Below are 22,330 nucleotides of genomic sequence, written 5' to 3'. Positions count from 1 at the left end.
GAACTTATGTCTCTATGAAGTGCTGCAAAACTACACTTTTAAACGAAATACTACAGAAAACATCAATGAAGGAAAATATGCAATGATTGGTTCCGAAGGATGTTTGGGGAAACAAAGAAAAGGAAATTTGAATAATCACAGAAAACTGAGTTGCGACACTCCTGATAAAAGGGAATTTTACTATTTAGCACTTTTGCAACTGTTCAAACCGTGGCGTTCAGAATTGGAATTACTTAGAGATTTTCACAGCTATGAAGATTCCTTCAATGCTTGTAAAGATACCATAGAATGTACTGTTTTTGCAAATTATGTGAAAATGCTAAACAATTAAATTGATCAAGAAGCTACTATTGCAGCTGAGATTGCTAGAGACAGTTCTCAAGACAGTCAAAGCTCTGCTCCACTGAGTCCAGATCCACTAGGACAAACAATTGTTGAAAATGAAGCAGCAATCGCCATGAATGAGGTGGAAATAGCAATGCATCAAGCTCAAGAAGATATTACGGACTTGGAAGAACAACTAAATGTTGAAAAGAAAGAAATATATCAGCAAGTAAGACAACAGATTGATCATGAATTTCTTCATGAAAACAAAGACTGCACATGCACCTCATTTCAACCTATATGAATGTATGTGAGTGGACAAGCTGGAACAGGAAAAAGTTTCTTAATTAGAGTAATCGCCAGTTATCTACAGAAAACAACAGACTCACATTTTTCTTGTGTTGTAACTGCTCCAACTGGGTTGGCAGCACACATCATTAAAGGAATTACATTGCATCGTTTACTTATGCTACCTGTGGATCATGAAAACAAATTGGAATAATACAAGCTATCTGTAGAAGCTTGTTATGAAGTTTCAAGAGTGCTGAAGAAAATGAAACTTCTGATTATTGATGAGGTAAGCATGGTCTCAAACTTGATGCTTGCTTTTGTTCACTTAAGAATGCAGCAAATTCTTAAAACAGAGTACGATGTGTTATTTGGAGGAAAACATGTCATCGTTTTTGGAGATCTATTGCAACTTACTCCCGTAAAAGGACAACCAGTATTTAAAACACTTGCGCGTGAAGATACCAGAAAGTCTCTGGGTAGTGTTGGAAATGTTAACATTTGGTCATATTTTGCATACAAAGAACTCATTACAAATATGCGACAGGCAAATTATGTTAATTATGGAACTATTCTTTAAGATATAAGATTTGGAGTACTGACAGAACATGGCAAACAAGCTTTGCAGATTCGGTTACTTTGTAATTTGTTTCCAAATGAAGATATAGTACCTGAGAAAATATATATGGAAATTGCAGAAAACAAATCTGTAATATGTTTCATGCCAACACTGCGTGAGTGTTCTATATTCAACGAACAACTTTTGAAGCTGGAAAATTAAGAAATAATAAAAATGGAAGCCATTGATAAAATACAGCATGCAGGAATCACTATTATTTTGACAGAAAAGTTGAAAACAAAATTGGATTCTTTAGAAAAATCAATATCTAAAACTGCTGGTTTAGAAAAGAATCTATATGCATGTATAAACTGTCGGGTAATTTTAAGGTATAATTTGGATGTAGAAAAAGGTTTAGTTAATGGAGCAATGGGCAAAGTTGTGGATTTTGTTAATTATAAGAATAAAGATGGTATTGAATTTTTAAAAATTAAATTTGATCAGATTGAAGAAGTGAAACAAATTGCTTGTTGTTCAGTTAATTTTTTGCTTGTTAAAGATTTATATGTCCGTAGAAAACAGTATCCAGTTTCTCTGGCATGTGCAGTGACTATTCATAAATCTCAAGGTTTAAGTGTAGACAGTGCTTTGGTGAACATTGGAAGTACCGAGTTTAAAGAGGGTATGGCATATGTTGCTTTGTCCTGAATCAGAACTTTATCTGGTTTGTTTTTGATTGATTTTGATGACACTAAGGTTACTGCAGATGCAAACTGTGTAAAAGAGTATAATAGGTTAAGAAGAGTGTATGCTCCCTATTTAGGTGTGAGGAAGTTCCGTAGTTAAACCCCCCCGAAGCCTTGAGGGAACAATAGACTACTCACCTTGGTTCCTGTGTGCTGCAGATGAGGAGAAAAATCCTGTAGTGCGACAAACGCTAACCAAGAACTATCCTTCCCCTCCCCAGGGCGGAGCAACTGTAGTTCCGGGATCTGAGCCAATCAAGATCAAGCACGTGAGCGAGGAAGGCAAATCCGGAGCCCTGAGATGTGTTGTAAAGGAGCCGGAGACAGAGAGGAAGGTCGTCAGGAACCAGGAAGACGCAAAGGAGGATTCCGGGAAGAGCGATTCCAGAAAGGGGACTGGACGAGCAGATGACCCCCAACAGAACACGGGAACCAGAGCGTTCGTGGCGGAAGAAGACCCTGACGCTCAAGAAGACCCCGACGCTCAAGAAGACCCAGACGTGTGGTGGGAAGAGTGGTGGATGCTGGGAGACGCGCAGGAGCCGCCGCAACCCAGGAGGGCTGCGGCTTGAGGCGGTACGTGCTGCGGGCACAAGGGCGTGTTGTTGGGTGGAGTAAGGAACCTTTAAGGCCGCATGAGAAAGGGTCAAGCACCGACTGGGTGTTAAACGGCCTTGGGGAATTGGTCACCCTCCTCCCTTTCCTGTCTCACTTTCCTGCCTCACTATCCAGCACTACCCCGCCCCTTTCCAGGGAATGATACTTGTTCCAAAACGAAATGCGCAAGAAAGCAATTAAATCTGGGCAACAAAACAAAAGCCCTACGGATAAAGTGTACCCTATATATATTTCTTTATTTTTATTTTTTGACACTTCCTTAAGTCACCTGGGTGTGGTGGAAGAATAATTCCCCTTCCAATTCATACATACTCACCGCTTCCTTTTGTTGTGTTGTTCCATCCCGGTATCCCGTCCACCAGCAGGGGCATACCTAAAGAAGGAAGAAAGAAGCAGAAGAGCGTGAAGAAATGTTCTAAAGACCTTCAGAACAGCCTTATATATACTTTCATATGTACAGATTTTCCTATAACAAACTGGTATGAGTAAAGAATAAAACCACCACTATTAACCCATTACGGCCTCCTCGCTTCTGTTTGCGGCCATCCCTCTGACAGGTGGTGTCAGAAATGGGATCGGGGGAAATGTAGGCTGTCGTGACCAAGATGGTGGAAGGACAAGAACGTCTAGAGAAAATCATGGGACGCTTTCTAGTGGTGGCGGAGGCAGACAGGGCGTCCCTGCACAAAACTCTACAAGAACAGAGTCATTCTCAGGAATCCATGATCGGCAAGTTAGCAGAAACCCTCTGTCAATCACGAAGACATACCACCTTGCCCTCAGTTGTTTCACAAAAGTATGCCCCCGGAGAAGACCCTGATTTCTTTTTCTCAAACTTTGAGAGAATGGCCAGGGCTGCGATGTGGCCAGAAGAAACGTGGGGACAATATTTAGGCCCTCTTCTAACATGAGACCTACAAGCAGCGTACCAGGCGGCCAATCCGACCGGTACTAACCCTTATTCAGACGTAAAACAGAGTATCCTGGAACGCATAGGCATAGATGAGGAGACGTATTGGATTAAATTATGCCAGATGAAGGAAGGGCCACAAGAAATCCCCAGAGCTCTGTATTTCAGGGTGAGAGACATGGTAGAGAGATGGCTTAAACCAACAACATCATCCAAAGAAGAAATCATAGAAAAGATCTGCCTGGAACAGTTTTTAACATCTCTTCATCCACCGATACAGCGATGGGTCAGGCAACAAACCAACCTTACATTAGACAGAGCGGTGGAAGCAGCAACGGCCTACTTCCGGGCTCAAGAGCTACAAAGAGGAAGAGACAACACGCCATGGAAACAGTCTGGAGGGTCACCCACAAGACCTACAAAACCCACCAAGACTCCCTCCAACCCTCGAAGATCCGAAACAGTGACTCTGACCCCGGGTCCTGTGACTGTACCACCACGATCCTTCCCCCCCCAGGACCACAGTGTTTCCATTGCGGTGCCTTTGGTCACATCGCCCGGGCATGTCCACAAAAAGAGGAACCCATGGAGGTGGGGTATGCCCGAACCATGTATTGCCACTCCACAGGAAAGGACCTCCCTTTTCATCGAAAGGTGTTGGTTAACGGAGAACATCGAGATGCCTTGGTGGATACGGGGTATCTGCAAAGCGTCATGCGGCCACAAGCTATTCCAGGGGGTGTTCCACGAACAACAGGGGTAGTTACTATCCAATGTGTCCATGGAGACAGCAAAAAGTATCCTACGGCTAACGTAGCCGTCCAACATCAAACAACTGATCCTCCAGTCCCCTTGAGAGTGGGTTTGATCCCAAGGTTACCTGAATCCTTGGTTCTGGGAACAATTACCCCCATATTGACAATCTCCTCCAGGAGGCATGGAAAAAAGGACATGAATGGAGAGAAACAGCTCCCTTCGTCCAAGACCCAGAACCGGATTTCAATAGAGGCAACGACCGGAAAAGCCGAAAACAAAAGAAAAGAGAAAAGAGAAGTGGGTATCCGGCAATTCTCAGTACCCTGGGCCAAGCTCTCTGTGACCATGATCGTAATTTTCACTCTGCTCAAAGTGAAGACCCTACTCTTCAAGAGGCCTGGCGACAAGCCACCAATCAGGAGGATCCCCACCAAGTAGGTCCCCAGTTTTTCATACATCAAGGCCTGTTGTACCGGAAGGGAGGAAAAACCATGCCAACCCAGTTATTAGTACCCCAACCCTTTAGGGAGAAAGTCCTATTCTTGGCCGATACCCACCTTTTGGGAGGACATTTTGGGACAGAGAAAACAGAGAAGGTTATTTAAGATAGATTCTATTGGCCAGGGATTTTTCAACAGATCCGTCGCTATTGCAGAGAATGTGCAGTCTGTCAAAAGCATAGTCGATATGTACCCCCCAAGGTTCCTTTGAGACCTCTGCCGGTGATCGATGAACTCTTTACACGGGAGGGTAAGGATATCATTGGGCCTCGTCTCCCTTCCCGTAGCGGATACCGATATGTATTAGTCCTTGTAGACCACGCAACAAGGTTTCCAGAGACCGTAGCTCTCCGGCATCCAAACAGGACTCAGATAGCTAAAGCCATGCTTGACATATTTTCACTGGTGGGTTTTCCGAGAGAGATTATTACCGACGAAAGGAACCCCCTTTACCTCAAAGGTAATGCAACAGGTATGCCATCAACTAAAAATTGAACAAATCCGCACTGCGGCATACCACCCCCAAACAGATGGGCTGGTGGAACGATATAATTCCACTCTTAAAACAACTCTAAAAAAACTGCTGAATTTGGAGGCAAGAAAGTGGGAGGATATGCTTCCCCTGGCCCTGTTTGCCATCCGATGCGGGCAACAGAAAAGTACAGGCTACTCCCCTTTTGAACTGTTGTATGGGAGACAGCCCCAGACTCTCTTGGACATGGCCAGAGAGAAATGGGAAGAAGAGAAGGATGACTCCAAACCCCTTTTAGAATACGTATCTGGTCTAAAAACTCACCTTAATCAGGTGAGAGAGATCGTTAGAACCAACATGGAGAGAGCCCAGTCCAACCAGAAAAAGCAATACGACAAAAACGCTAGAGAACGTGCCTTGGAGGTGGGAGACAAGACTCTTCTTATGATGCCCACCACGGAACAAAAGCTGTTAGGTCAGTGGCAAGGCCCCTATAACATCATAGAAAAGGTAACCCAGTGACATATAAACTAGAATTAGACCCACACAAAAACAATACACAAATATATCATATCAATAGAGTAAAAAAATGAGAAGGCCCCCTTCCTGTTTTAGTGAGAACCTCCTCCTTAGCTTTGGCGGAGAAAAGTCTCGACCCAGAATTACCTGACCCACTGAAGCAGAACTTGACACGTGCTCTACAACAAATAAAAGAGGTCTTTTCCTTGATCCCAGGTAGAACAACGGTCATAGAGCATGAAATTCATACACTGCCTGGGAAGAAGGTGAGGTTACATCCATATCGTATCCCTGAAGCCAGGAGGGAAGCGGTAGACCAAGAGATTCAGCAAATGTTAGCACTAGGGATTATTGAACCGTCCAAAAGCGAATGGAGCTCCCCGATAGTCATAGTACCAAAACCCGATGTCTATCAGATTCTGTATAGATTTCTGCGAAGTAAACAAAATATCCCAATTCGATGCATATCCCCTTCCCAGGGTTGATGAAATGATAGAAAGACTCGGGAAAGCCCAGTATGTCAGCACACTGGATTTATGTAAAGGCTATTAGCAGGTGCCATTAAGAGAACAGGATAAGGAAAAAACAGCTTTTTCCACTCCCAAAGGCCTTTATCAGTTTAGGGTATTATCTTTTGGCTTGCATGGTGCACCAGCAACATTCCAGAGGCTCATGAACATCATTTTGCAGCCATGTGCCGAATTCTCCGTGGCCTACATAGATGAGATTATCATCTACAGCTCCTCTTGGGAGGATCATTTGCAACACCTGACCCAAGTCATCCAGGCACTAGGTGACAGTGAACTGACCATTAATCCCACTAAGAGCCGCTTAGCTGCTAAAACTGTAAGGTATCTAGGGTACCTTTTGGGGGAGGGCTTCATTAGACCACAAGAGGAAAAAGTTGCGGCCATCACCCAGATTCCCTTCCCCAAATCTAAAAAGGATCTCAGAGCTTTCTTAGGATTGTTGGGATATTATAGACGCTTTATTCCCCACTTTTCGCAGATATCCTCACCCCTTACTGATCTCCTCAAAAAGGACATACAAACGGCAAAACGACTTCAGTATCCCTCACCAGAAGAAGAACAGGCATTCCATCCCCTAAAACACAGCATTACATCAAGACCGTTTCTCTTAAGCCCTGACTATGCCAAAACCTTCCCGTTACAAACAGACGCATCCAAAAAGGGTCTTGGAGCTGTATTATCACAAACAGATGACCAAAATCAAGAGCGACCAATTATATACATCAGTCGGAAACTCTTTCCCAGGGAGGTTCACTATGCACTAATTGAGAAGGAAGCTCTAGCAATCAAATGGGCCATTGAATCTCTCCACTAATACCTAGAAGAACGAGAGTTCCTTCTTTATACAGACCATGCCCCATTAGAATGGTTATCGCGAAACAAAGGACATAACCCAAGAATCTTACGATGGTTCCTCACATTGCAGCCCTTCCGTTTTACCATCCTCCATAGAAAAGGAAAAAACCAAGCCAATGTGGACTATCTGTCCTGATACCCTCTAGATCCCTTTCTTGTGAACAAGAATCTTAGGGAAGGGGGATGTGAGGAAGTTCCGCAGTTAAACCCCCCCGAAGCCTTGAGGGACCAATAGACTGCTCACCTTGGTTCCTGTGTGTTGCAGATGAGGAGAAAAATCCCGTAGTGCACCAAACGCTAACCAAGAACTATCCTTCCCCTCCCCAGGGCGGAGCTACCCTAGTTTCGGGATCTGAGACAATCAAGATTAAGCATGTGAGCGAGGAAGTCGAATCCGGTGCCCTGAGGTGTGTGTCGTAAAGGAGCCGGAGACAGAGAGGAAGGTCGTCAGGAACCAGGAAGACGCAAAGGAGGATTCCGGGGAGAGCGATTCCAGAAACGGGACCGGACGAGCAGACGACCCCCTACAGAACACGGGAACCAGAGCGTTAGTGGTGGAAGAAGACCCCAATGCTCAAGAAGACCCCGACGCTCAAGAAGACCCAGACGTGTGGTCGGAAGAGTGGTGGACGCTGGGAGACGCGCAGGGGCCGCCGCAACCCAGGAGGGCTGCGGCTTGAGGCGGTACGTGCTGCGGGCACAAGGGCGTGTTGTTGGGTGGAGGGTGGAGTAAGGAACCTTTAAGGCCGCATGAGAAAGGCTCAAGCACCGACTCTGGGTGATAAACGGCCTTGGGGAATTGGTCACCCTCCTCCCTTTCCTGTCTCACTTTCCTGCCTCACTATCCAGCACTACCCCGCCCCTTTCCAGGGAATGATACTTGTTCCAAAACGAAATGCGCAAGAAAGCAATTAAATCTGGGCAACAAAACAAAAGCCCTATGGATAAAGTGTACCCCATATATATTTCTTTATTTTTATTTTTTGACACTTCCGTAAGTCACCTGGGTGTGGTGGAAGAATAATTCCCCTTCCAGTTCATACATACTCACCGCTTCCTTTTGTTGTGTTGTTCCATCTTTCAAGCTTCCCGGGATCCCGTCCACCTGCAGGGGCATACCTAAAGAAGGAAGAAAGAAGCAGAAGAGCGTGAAGAAATGTTCTAAAGACCTTCAGAACAGCCTTATATATACTTGCATATGTACAGATTTTCCTATAACGAACTGGTATGAGTAAAGAATAAAACCACCACTATTATCCCATTACGGCCTCCTCGCTTCTGTTTCCGGCCATCCCTCCGACAGGTGGTGTCAGAAGTGGGATCGGGGGAAATGGAGGCTGTCGTGACCAAGATGGTTGAAGGACAAGAACGTCTAGAGAAAATCATGGGACGCTTTCTAGTGGTGGCGGAGGCAGACAGGGCGTCCCTGCACAAAACTCTACAAGAACAGAGTCATTCTCAGGAATCCATGATCGGCAAGTTAGCAGAAACCCTCTGTCAATCACGAAGACATACCACCTTGCCCTCAGTTGTTTCACAAAAGTATGCCCCCGGAGAAGACCCTGATTTCTTTTTCTCAAACTTTGAGAGAATGGCCAGGGCTGCGATGTGGCCAGAAGAAACGTGGGGACAATATTTAGGCCCTCTTCTAACATGAGACCTACAAGCAGCGTACCAGGCGGCCAATCCGACCGGTACTAACCCTTATTCAGACGTAAAACAGAGTATCCTGGAACGCATAGGCATAGATGAGGAGACGTATTGGATTAAATTATGCCAGATGAAGGAAGGGCCACAAGAAATCCCCAGAGCTCTGTATTTCAGGGTGAGAGACATGGTAGAGAGATGGCTTAAACCAACAACATCATCCAAAGAAGAAATCATAGAAAAGATCTGCCTGGAACAGTTTTTAACATCTCTTCATCCACCGATACAGCGATGGGTCAGGCAACAAACCAACCTTACATTAGACAGAGCGGTGGAAGCAGCAACGGCCTACTTCCGGGCTCAAGAGCTACAAAGAGGAAGAGACAACACGCCATGGAAACAGTCTGGAGGGTCACCCACAAGACCTACAAAACCCACCAAGACTCCCTCCAACCCTCGAAGATCCGAAACAGTGACTCTGACCCCGGGTCCTGTGACTGTACCACCACGATCCTTCCCCCCCCAGGACCACAGTGTTTCCATTGCGGTGCCTTTGGTCACATCGCCCGGGCATGTCCACAAAAAGAAGAACCCATGGAGGTGGGGTATGCCCGAACCATGTATTGCCACTCCACAGGAAAGGACCTCCCTTTTCATCGAAAGGTGTTGGTTAACGGAGAACATCGAGATGCCTTGGTGGATACGGGGTATCTGCAAAGCGTCATGCGGCCACAAGCTATTCCAGGGGGTGTTCCACGAACAACAGGGGTAGTTACTATCCAATGTGTCCATGGAGACAGCAAAAAGTATCCTATGGCTAACATAGCCGTCCAACATCAAACAACTGATCCTCCAGTCCCCTTGAGAGTGGGTTTGATCCCAAGGTTACCTGAATCCTTGGTTCTGGGCAACGATTACCCCCATATTGATAATCTCCTCCAGGAGGCATGGAAAGAAGGACATGAATGGAGAGAAACAGCTCCCTTCGTCCAAGACCCAGAACCGGATTTCAATAGAGGCAAAGACGGGAAAAGCCGAAAACAAAAGAAAAGAGAAAAGAGAAGTGGGTATCCGGCAATTCTCAGTACCCTGGGCCAAGCTCTCTGTGACCATGATCGTAATTTTCATTCTGCTCAAAGAGAAGACCCTACTCTTCAAGAGGCCTGGCGACAAGCCACCAATCAGGAGGATCCCCACCAAGTAGGTCCCCAGTTTTTCATACATCAAGGCCTGTTGTACCGGAAGGGAGGAAAAACAATGCCAACCCAGTTATTAGTACCCCAACCCTTTAAGGAGAAAGTCCTATTCTTGGCCCATACCCACCTTTTGGGAGGACATTTTGGGACAGAGAAAACAGAGAAGGCTATTTTAGATAGATTCTATTGGCCAGGGATTTTCCAACAGATCCGTCGCTATTGCAGAGAATGTGCAGTCTGTCAAAAGCATAGTCGATATGTACCCCCCAAGGTTCCTTTGAGACCTCTGCCAGTGATCGATGAACCCTTTAAACGGGTGTGTATGGATATCATTGGGCCTAGTCTCCCTTCCCGTAGCGGATACCGATATGTATTAGTCCTTGTAGACTACGCAACAAGGTTTCCAGAGGCTGTAGCTCTCCGGCATCCAAACAGGACTCAGATAGCTAAAGCCATGCTTGACATATTTTCACAGGTGGGTTTTCCGAGAGAGATTATTACCGACAAAGGAACCCCCTTTACCTCAAGGGTAATGCAACAGGTATGCCATCAACTAAAAATCGAACAAATCCGCACTGCGGCATACCACCCCCAAACAGATGGGCTGGTGGAACGATATAATTCCACTCTTAAAACAACTCAAAAGAAACTGCTGAATTTGGAGGCAAGAAAGTGGGAGGATATGCTTCCCCTGGCCCTGTTTGCCATCCGATGCGGGCAACAGAAAAGTACAGGCTACTCCCCTTTTGAACTGTTGTATGGGAGACAACCCCGGACTCTCTTGGACATGGCCAGAGAGGAATGGGAAGAAGAGAAGGATGACTCCAAACCCCTTTTAGAATATGTATCTGGTCTAAAAACTCACCTTAATCAGGTGAGAGAGATCGTTAGAACCAACATGGAGAGAGCCCAGTCCAACCAGAAAAAGCAATACGACAAAAACGCTAGAGAACGTGCCTTGGGGGTGGGAGACAAGACTCTTCTTATGATGCCCACCACGGAACAAAAGCTGTTAGGTCAGTGGCAAGGCCCCTATACCATCATAGAAAAGGTAACCCCAGTGACATATAAACTAGAATTAGACCCACACAAAAAGAATACACAAATATATCATATCAATAGAGTAAAAAAATGAGAGGGCCCCCTTCCTGTTTTAGTGGGAACCTCCTCCTTAGCTTTGGCGGGGCAAAGTCTCGACCCAGAATTACCTGACCCACTGAAGCAGAACTTGACACGTGCTCTACAACCATTAAAAGAGGTCTTTTCCTTGATCCCAGGTGGAACAACGGTCATAGAGTATGAAATTCATACACTGCCTGGGAAGAAGGTGAGGTTACGTCCATATCGTATCCCTGAAGCCAGGAGGGAAGCGGTAGACCAAGAGATTCAGCAAATGTTAGCACTAGGGATTATTGAACCGTCCAAAAGCGAATGGAGCTCCCCGATAGTCATAGTACCAAAACCCAATGTCTATCAGATTCTGTATAGATTTCTGCGAAGTAAACAAAATATCCCAATTCGATGCATATCCCCTTCCCAGGGTAGATGAAATGATAGAAAGACTCGGGAAAGCCCAGTATGTCAGCACACTGGAGTTATGTAAAGGCTACTGGCAGGTGCCATTAAGAGAACAGGATAAGGAAAAAACAGCTTTTTCCACTCCCAAAGGCCTTTATCAGTTTAGGGTATTACCTTTTGGCTTGCATGGTCCACCGGCAACATTCCAGAGGCTCATAAACATCATTTTGCAGCCATATGCCGAATTCTCCGTGGCCTACATAGATGATATTATCATCTACAGCTCCTCTTGGGAGGATCATTTGCAACACCTGACCCAAGTCATCCAGGCACTAGGTGACAGTGAACTGACCATTAATCCCACTAAGAGCCGCTTAGCTGCTAAAACTGTAAGGTATCTAGGGTACCTTTTGGGGGAGGGCTTCATTAGACCACAAGAGGAAAAAGTTGCGGCCATCACCCAGATTCCCTTCCCCAAATCTAAAAAGGATCTCAGAGCTTTCTTAGGATTGTTGGGATATTATAGACGCTTTATTCCCCACTTTCGCAGATAGCCTCACCCCTTACTGATCTCCTCAAAAAGGACATACAAACGGCAAAACGACTTCAGTATCCCTCACCAGAAGAAGAACAGGCATTCCATCATCTAAAACACAGCATTACATCAAGACCGTTTCTCTTAAGCCCTGACTATGCCAAAACCTTCCTGTTACAAACAGACGCATCCGAAAAGGGTCTTGGAGCTGTATTGTCACAAACAGATGACCAAAATCAAGAGCGACCAATTATATACATCAGTCGGAAACTCTTTCCCAGGGAGGTTCACTATGCAGTAATTGAGAAGGAAGCTCTAGCAATCAAATGGGCCATTGAATCTCTCCGCTATTACCTAGAAGGACGAGAGTTCCTTCTTTATACAGACCATGCCCCATTAGAATGGTTATCGCGAAACAAAGGACATAACCCAAGAATCTTACGATGGTTCCTCACATTGCAGCCCTTCCGTTTTACCATCCTCCATAGAAAAGGAAAAAACCAAGCCAATGTGAACTATCTGTCCTGATACCCTCTAGATCCCTTTCTTGTGAACAAGAATCTTAGGGGAGGGGGATGTGAGGAAGTTCCGCAGTTAAACCCCCCCGAAGCCTTGAGGGACCAATAGACTGCTCACCTTGGTTCCTGTGTGCTGCAGATGAGGAGAAAAATCCCGTAGTGCACCAAACGCTAACCAAGAACTATCCTTCCCCTCCCCAGGGCGGAGCTACCCTAGTTCCGGGATCTGAGCCAATCAAGATTAAGCATGTGAGCGAGGAAGTCGAATCCGGTGCCCTGAGGTGTGTTGTAAAGGAGCCGGAGACAGAGAGGAAGGTCGTCAGGAACCAGGAAGACGCAAAGGGGGATTCCGGGGAGAGCGATTCCAGAAACGGGACCGGACGAGCAGACGACCCCCTACAGAACACGGGAACCAGAGCGTTGGTGGTGGAAGAAGACCCCAACGTCCGACACTCAAGAAGACCCAGACGTGTGGTGGGAAGAGTGGTGGACACCGGGAGACGCACAGGAGCTGCCACAACCCAGGAGGGCTGCGGCTTGAGGCAGTACGTGCCGCGGGCACAAGGGCGTGTTGTTGGGTAGAGGGTAAAGTAAGGAACCTTTAAGGCCGCATGAGAAAGGCTCAAGCACCGACTCTGGGTGTTAAACGGCCTTGGGGAATTGGTCACCCTCCTCTCTTTCCTGTCTCACTTTCCTGCCTCACTATCCAGCACTACCCCGCCCCTTTCCAGGGAATGATACTTGTTCCAAAATGAAACGCGCAAGAAAGCAATTAAATCTGGGCAACAAAACAAAAGCCCTACGGATAAAGTGTACCCTATATATATTTTTTTATTTTTATTTTTTGACACTTCCGTAAGTCACCTGGGTGTGGTGGAAGAATAATTCCCCTTCCAATTCATACATACTCACCGCTTCCTTTTGTTGTGTTGTTCCATCCCTCCAAGCTTCCTGGGATCCCGTCCACCGGCAGGGGCATACCTAAAGAAGGAAGAAAGAAGCAGAAGAGCGTGAAGAAACGTTCTAAAGACCTTCAGAACAGCCTTACATATACTTGCATATGTACAGATTTTCCTATAATGAACTGGTATGAGTAAAGAATAAAACCACCACTATTAACACATTACAGCCTCCTCGCTTCTGTTTCCGCCCATCCCTCCGACATTAGGTCAATATCCTGTATTTGAAAAGCATGTGATAGGTCGAAAAAGAAGGTATGAGAATATCTCTAGTGAAGGTATAGAGAAGGGAAAAAAACAAGATAATGTTGTGATTGCAAGTAAAAAGAAAAAGGACACTGTTGAAGAGATTGTTGGTTATCAGTTTGAAAATAGTTCAGGTGTCAACTGCTATGCTAATGTAGTGTTCAATGTTGTTTTTTTTCTTGAAGGTTTGCAACAGCAAATAATGGAGAATCGGGAAAAAGATTTTGTTCCTTGTTGTATTGAGTTTATGAAAAATGGAGAACTAATAAAAGTAAAATACAAAGCGTTTGTGATATTCGTAATCTTTTGGATGTATGTTCTGGTTCTACACAATTTAAGCAGAATATCCAAAAAGATGCTCAGGAATTTCTAATGTATATGCTTACCATATTGGAAAATGAAGGCATAGAAATTGAAAATCTTTTTGGCCTTTGTTATAAATGGGAACATTATTGTGAAAATTGTATGTTTACATGTAGCACTAACATAGACACTGAAAGATTTATATATTTGACATTACCAGACTGTAAATCAGTGTCTTTCAACAAATTAGTTAAAGCAGCAAATCAGAACATGGAGTGTAGGCAATGCCACTCAGAAATGTTATCAATATAATTTCAGTGATGCAACGTTGTACAGCTGATGGAAGAAAATTGAACACTTTAATACAACATTTTGTAGCAAGTCAACAATCAGGAAGGACTTTTGTAGCAGTAGCAATAATTTTCCATGACGGTCCTTCCACAACATCTGGACATTACACTGCCTATTTAAAATCTGATAAAGGCTATACATATTGTAATGATGCCCAGGTGGTTTTTAAACAATGTTTGCCAAGCGAATTACCAACTTCCTACCTAATATTTTTAAAGCCAAAGTTTTAGGATCATAATTCAGCCTCTGAGGAATTTATTAATATGTATTATTATGATTACTGTTGGACAATTTAAATAAAAAGGATTTTAATAATACCATTTAGCCTCGAGGAAAGGTGTATCTTTGAATGACGGACTTTTTCTTACACATTCTCTCAGCGTATAGTTTTAAGTAACAACATTTACAGTGCTTATAAATTTAAAATAGAACATTTTCTTAGTAGTAAGTATTTTATTTATTTATGATTTGTATTATATGGTATGTTATTGAGGATGTAGTCTTGTTTTTTTTAAACATTCTTATTGATTGTTTTTTTTTTGCCCGCTGTTATGTGATGAGTACGATTGAAATCACTGATTCTAGTGAAATTCAATATATTCTGAGAACAGCGAAAAAGGCAAATAATTTGTAAAATGTTAAAATAATGCTGTGTTGTAAAAAATATATTTTTATATATTATAACCATATTTTTTCTTCTCTTTCACAGATCCTAATTCTAAAATATGAAATTTTCAGAAATTTAGATTATAAAAAACAACTGAAAACATTGTGTAGCATTTTTTATTTCTATTACTGTGAAGGGAAGTTTAACTAAGTATTAAAATGCACAATGGCCTGTGTTTGCACACAGGTGAAGAAAGGGGAGATGGATGGAGTAGATATGTGTGGAAAGATGCTCTGTGGATGTTTTAAGTTTCAGGATAAAGTTAACATGAATATTGAGTGTCGCTGGGAGCCAACTAACCCACCAGATATGTGCAGAAAGTGCCAGAGAGTTCTGTTGCAGAGAGGCATAAAATAGGACATGGCTTCAGAACACCTCTCTGCAACGCACCTGTATGGTATTCAATAGAGAGCCATGGTGGGCTAGTAGGGCCCAGGGACTTTCAGGATTAAAACAGACAAAATTCCTTAACTTAAAACACGTGACAGGGTGTGTTTGCACATGTCACATCAGGCCCCATCCCTTCCCTTCACTAATCTATAAATGTGTCTTATCAGTTTGCCAAAACTTAAGTACTTACAAATTTGTCTTGTTCTCTGTTTGCAAAACTGAAATTACTCTACTTATTACTCATATAGTTAAGGATAGGCCTAGCCATTAACCCTAATACAAATTCATTTCTTTATATACTATGCAAGAAGATCTGCAAGAAGCTAGAAAGTATTCATTCAGTTTTGAAAACACCCAGTTTATACCTATATAGTTTGGGAATCTCACTGTCATAGGATATCGTGTGACATAAAAAAAAATAGATTTGATTGGTTCAGCAAATTTCCCATGGTACCTATTGAAGAACCGCAATCATTTCAATCATTCTTCTTTGAGCATCTTCGGAGACATAACTCTGTGCTTACCTCCTATCACTCTCATGCAATTTTTCAAACAATGAACTAGCAATATGTTCATATTGTAACAGTCTGTCAATACCTAAGCACTTATGCGACAAATTTAGAAACATTATGTGCCAACAACATGTCACTTTTTGTAACATAGTTATAGTGCAAGACACTCTTACATATTTACAAAGACAGGAAAAGGCAATACGTCTGTGTACCTTTTCTTCTCCATGTAAATACGACATCATCATACATACCACTTTGCGTTGAATGGCCGTTCTATAGGTGTTACTGTGTGTGTTTGGACAGAAGACTCATAGAACAAGACACATCTTCAGATTTATCAGAAATTATATAAATCTTCACATGTGTGTGAATATTGCAGCATCCTCCAATTGGTGTAGCAAGGCACAACAAGGAGAATTATATTCATTTCGCCTCTTTTTTCCTCTTTCAATGCATGCTGCATTTCACGGCATACATTGAAAGAGGAAAATACCTTTACTGATTGTTTTTGTGCAGGAAGGGACACCTTCCTGCTCAAAAACAATCTCCACACGACACATACATCCTTGCACCATGGTGCAAGGGTGCCTGTGTCACCACATGGCTTCAGTTTGTGCAGCAGTGCAGAGTTAAGCACAGAGTTGCAACATATTCATATACATATGTTACATCCCTATGCTTCAGAAGTACCACAGCACACTGTAGTTAAAGAGCTTACAGTGTTATGCTGCAGCACTTCCTTATAGTTCCGCACTTATACATTCATCATTCACTACAAATGCATTCATTCAGTCAATTATGCACTACACATACATTCATCTAAACTTTCACACACTAGCATACAAATGTAGCTCTTTTTTTTAACCAGAGCAGTTAGTTCTAAAAATAACTTTTTTTTTGTTTTATATATTATTTTTGATTTTTTGAATTTTTTTTGATTTTTTTTTTTTTTTTTAAAAGGAAAAAAAAGTCAACTGGTCTAACAAAACCATGAACTTCAAGTGGGAAAAAAAAACTCTAGCACCAATGATTATCAATTGCTCGGCAAACCAAATCAACAGATTGCTCCCCAGTGCAGAGCAATTTATTACACTTAGTGCAGTGTATTTTTACTTTGGCAAATTGGGGACGGATGTCCGGGTGTTGATTGGACGGAGACATCCCCGAAGTGCTTGCTACTGCCGGCGTTGGTGGTGTGCTCTCCCGGAGTCTTCTGCGCACCTCACGTGCTAGGTTTATCGGATGTAGGCATTTTAAGTGTTTTAACATGCTTGCGGTCCCGCAAGAATATTTTTTGTTAGGGTCTCCACGTGACAGTATAGCGCTACAAATTTTGCAAGTGACCTTAGTAGCATTCACTTTTTTCTGTCCCTCTGGAAGCATAAAAATGTTCCATCCGATGGAAGAATATCTCTGAGGGCGTGGAGGTTCCTGTACAAATTCTTCGGTGTCTGAATGTTCTGAATCAGATGATTCCTGTGGTCCAGAAGCCATTGTTTCTCAATGCAAATCCAAAATAGGTATGCAATCACCCAAAAATGAGGTCCTTCTTAGTAGAGTTGTTGCTCCAGAGAAAGTCTAAGAAGAATGATTGAAATGGGGGGTCCTTCAATAGTTACAATAGGAAGTGTTATGAACCAATCAAATCTCTTTTTTTCTGGTCACATGGGATCCGCGCACCATGCGCACACGCAGCACATTTCAAAGTAATATAAGTTTATTAAAAGTAAAAGAATATTATTTTTTAAAATAACTCAGATAATGTCTTGCTTTAGTATTTATAATAAATACATATATATATATCTTTTTAGGCATTACAATTTTTTTGTGGATTCGTGCACCCAGCGCGTCAAGTACGTATATGATGTCACGCGGAACCGCGCGAACGTCGCGTAACGTAATACATATATGTCGCGTATGACTTGAAGTTTTGTATCAGTCACATAGCAATCGCGCAGGATAATGCGCACCCATCGCACATCCTACGTGGATCCTACACAACAATCCTAAAATGGCTGCTAGGATTCCGCGCAGTAATCGAGAATGGTATGCTTTGGGTGCGCGACTCCAAAAATATATATTTTAAAAAAAACAATAAACAAAATATTAATAAATCTAAAAAATAAATGTAAAAAAACAATTGCAATATTTTTAAAAACATTTTTTTTAATTTATATTAAAATTATGTAATTTAATTTAAAATATAAAATATCTAAAAAGTAAATAGTTTGAAAAAATTTAGTAAATCAGTATAAAAAAAATAAATATAACAATTAATACATTTACAAATTGTAATTAAACCTTTGAAATTCACTGAAAAAAAACCATAGGTTTGAGGCACATTATAGTTAGGAATTCGCATTTAAAAAACCTTTGAAATTCACTAAAAAAACTTAGGTTTCAGGCACGTTATAGTTAGGAATTAGCATTTAAAAAACCTTTGAAATTCACTGAAAAAACCATAGGTTTCAGACATGTTATAGTTAGGAATTTGCTTTTAAAAAATCTTCGCAATTCACTGAAAAAACCATAGGTTTCAGACATGTTATAGTTAGGAATTAGCTTTTAGAAAACCTTAGAAATTCACTGAAAAAACCAAAGGTTTCAGGGGCATCATAGTTAGCTGGACATTTCACTCATACAAAACCATTGAAATTCCCCCATTATAGTTATTTCAGCTAACTATAACTCGCGCCCGCAATGCCCTGCTGATGACGTCACATATTACATCACTCATGACATGGTCAGTGACATCACTGATGACATCTCAAATTACATCACTCAAGACATCGCTGATGACATCCTCCTTGTGATAGAGTGGCAGACCTCCTCTCACCCTAATATAACCTTTGATACACACACTTAAAAATATAAACTAACATTTTCGAAACAATGGTCATACCAAAACCAGTTACAACAACCTATTCAGGAATTCTAAGATCTACATACACACCCACTCGTACACCAACAGTCCTATATAGTCACTTATACATGTACTCACTCATCATATGTTCTCATACACCTATACATCCTATTACACACCGCCACTCATCCATAGAGTTACTCACACACATAGTCACTCATGCTAATAAAGAATCAAACATCCATTTACTTGCATATACAGTTATACACACACCAGCACACTTACTTCTACAGAAAGTTACACATACTTACTCTTTTAAAAAACTCACTTAACGAAACACATACTTATTCATTACAGGAACTCTTCCAATCTCTCACTCTCACATATACTAGTTTAAAACATATGTGGTTACTTATAAAGACACTATTGAGACAGTCATTCACTCACTAACCCACTCATACACACACACGCATCCACCCATACAGTCCTGCACACTTACTGTCTTCAATACATACAGTGACGTACTCATTCATGCATCTATGCACTAAGTAATACCCTCCACTGAACCATACAGACACTCAGGTGCCAATTACGATCCGGTAAAAAATTTCTCCGTACGACTCGTATCCGGTCTTTTTACCGTACGAATCGTACAAGTGCCGTACAAACTGGCAATCACGATTCGCATGGTAAAAAGTCCATACGAACCGCATTGGGAATCATTCCCCACACGTCCTCGGGTCGGAAAATGTGTCCGACACGTCCTCGGACGATTTACCGTACAAATGTGAAAAGTGAAGTCCGACCGAGGAATCACGATCCAACCCGTGCGTCCGATCTCACAACCGTATGGTAAAAACACCGTCCTCACCGAACTCCCATTGCAACCATGGAGACATGTGCCCGCATACGCGCCCAACACTCCCCCCAGCACCCATACGTTCGAGTCGTACTCCCCGTGAATGTACACCCCCCCTGTATGTATACCCGTGTACGTGCCGAACCCCCACCCGTGTATGTACACCCCTGTACGTTCGAGTCGTACCCCCACCCCTGTACGTGTCGTACCACCGTGTATGTACACCCCAGTACGTTCGAGTCCTACCCCCACCCGTGTATGTGTCGTACCACCGTGTATGTACACCCCTGTACGTTTGAGTCGTACCCCCACCCCTGTACGTGTCGTACCACTGTGTATGTACACCCCTGTACGTTCGAGTCCTACCCCCACCCCTGTACATGTCGTACCACCGTGTATGTACACCCCTGTACGTTCGAGTCCTACCCCCACCCCTGTACGTGTTGTACCACCGTGTATGTACACCCCAGTACGTTCGAGTCCTACCCCCACCCGTGTACGTGTCGTACCACCGTGTATGTACACCCCTGTACGTTCGAGTTGTACCCCCACCCCTGTACGTGTCGTACCACCGTGTACCTACACCCGTGTACGTCAGTCGTACCCCCACCCCTGTACGTGTCGTACCCCCGTGTACCTAGTATACGTTCGAGTCGTACCCCCACCCCTGTACGTGCCGTACCCCCGTGTACCTACACCCGTGTACGTCAGAGTCGTACCCCCACCCGCGTATGCATGGAGCGTACCCACACCACAACATCCTAAGGACGGAGCGCACCCCAGGCCCCAACATCACAACCGAATGTACGACTCGTACCAAGCCACACACAAGGACAGCACTGTACAACAAAAAGGCCCATGTACACACCGTATACACGCCAAAAAACGCACGTACACAACCAGGACAAACCAAAACGACACAAGAATACACCATTTGAATGGCACAAAGCCACAAAACATGTCCAACAACTACCAAAACACATTCACTGACCTGCAATAGCCAAAAACAAACAGAGGCCCAAAACACCACCACTCCTTATAACACACCCACCCAAAGTTCAAACACAGCCACACCTACCAATGGACCAATAAAAAGGGCCCCCACACACAAACCATGAGCCTTTGCAACAGACTCACTGCTGCCAGACCCCACAGACAACCTACAGCACCAAACTAGAAGCTTCACCACACCTTACACTTGCACACCTTCACACAACCACCTTCTCAAACACACCCTCATCACATTCACACACACACCTGCACAACCACACCCACACACCCACAACCATCCACACACCCACAACCATCCACACACCCCCCCCCACCATCCACACCCACACCCCTCACCATGCCCACTAACAAGAATCCAAAGTTCAGTAACCAAGAGTTGGAGGTCCTTGTCGATGAAATCCTCAGAGTCGAGCCACAGCTCTTTGGAACCTTGGTCAGACAGACCAGCATGTCAGAAAAAACAGCCATGTGGCAGACCATCGTCGATGCTGTGAATGCTGTTGCGGACACCAGAAGGAACAAGCAAGAATGCCAAGCCAGGTGGTACGATCTGCGGAGGAGGGTCCGAGCCAAGATGCTGGATGAACACAACCAGGCCAACGCCACTGGAGGAGGGCCGTCCCGCAGACCCGTACACTACCATCCCTGGGAGGAGAGGGTGATGGCCATACTGCCGGTGGAGGCAGTCGAAGGATTAGGAGGACTCCGAGACCCGGGTGAGTACACAAACAACGCACCTCACATGGGGGGAACGTCATCCACAACCAAAATCACAAACAGGCACGCAACCACCCCAAGCTATCGCATGACTCAACCACACTCCATGAACACGCACATGTCACTGCCGCCACCATGCCCCATGCACCCAGCTGGACAATGTCAAGTCACAGGCCACAGAAGATACTAACACATGACACGGTAACCCGGATGGCGGGAGGCTGGGCCCCAAAATGCACATAGTGCAACTCAGAAGCAGACAACAATGCCCTCTGCCCATATGGCCTAGGTCACAGCCAGACAAACACTGTGTCCCCACACAGGAAAGACTCGCCAGCAAATGGCGGACGCCTTGCATCAACACATGGGGGTGAAGGCACTGTTTTGCACATGACAGCAGCTAATGAACAGCCAACATTGTGAAAGAGTGGCAGCACACACCACCACAGCAGCAGCGCAGAGACACACACTACACCCAATGGGTGCCTGGAGATCAGAAACAAACTCACATCAACAAGCCAAGGGCCATTCAAAGATCTGCTAACAGTGTGTGCCCAGGAAGCTGGGCTGAGGTGACAGAGGGTGACACACAGAGGGAGGGAGAGGGGGACAGAGAGGGAGGGAGACACAGGGAGACGGACAGAGGGAGGAGGCTGACACACAGAGGGAGGGAGAGGGGGACAGAGAGGGAGGGAGAGGGGGACAGAGAGGGAGGGAGAGGGGGACAGAGAGTGAGGGAGACACAGGAAGACGGACAGAGGGAGGAGTCTGACACACAGAGGGAGGGAAAGGGGGACAGAGAAGGAGGGAGAGGGGGACAGAGAGGGAGGGAGAGGGGGACAGAGAGGGAGGGAGACACAGGGAGAGCAAATCAGTCCTTTGGTGTGTGGGAATGTCTGCTCGTCAGCAGGTAGACTGCGTGCATGTACACAAGGGTGGCCAGTGCCAGCACCCCCCCCTC

General features: G+C 44.3%; 1 long non-coding RNA gene across 1 annotated transcript in view; it reads right to left on the bottom strand.

Annotated features, from left to right (window-relative positions):
- Window positions 1-8,130: 8,130 nt before the first annotated feature.
- The window catches only part of LOC146832818 (uncharacterized), a 436,420-nt gene continuing 422,220 nt past the window's right edge, over window positions 8,131-22,330 (bottom strand). Inside the window, exons 2-3 of the long non-coding RNA XR_014960175.1 lie at window positions 13,404-13,472; window positions 8,131-8,196 (exon numbers count right to left, since the gene is read on the bottom strand). This is a non-coding gene — a long non-coding RNA (uncharacterized LOC146832818). The remainder of the gene's footprint in view (window positions 8,197-13,403; window positions 13,473-22,330) is intronic.

Source organism: Triturus cristatus, chromosome 4_2, assembly GCF_964204655.1.
Source record: "Triturus cristatus chromosome 4_2, aTriCri1.1, whole genome shotgun sequence".
Classification (NCBI taxonomy): Eukaryota; Metazoa; Chordata; class Amphibia; order Caudata; family Salamandridae; genus Triturus; species Triturus cristatus.
This window is presented reverse-complemented; position numbering and strand designations above follow the sequence as displayed.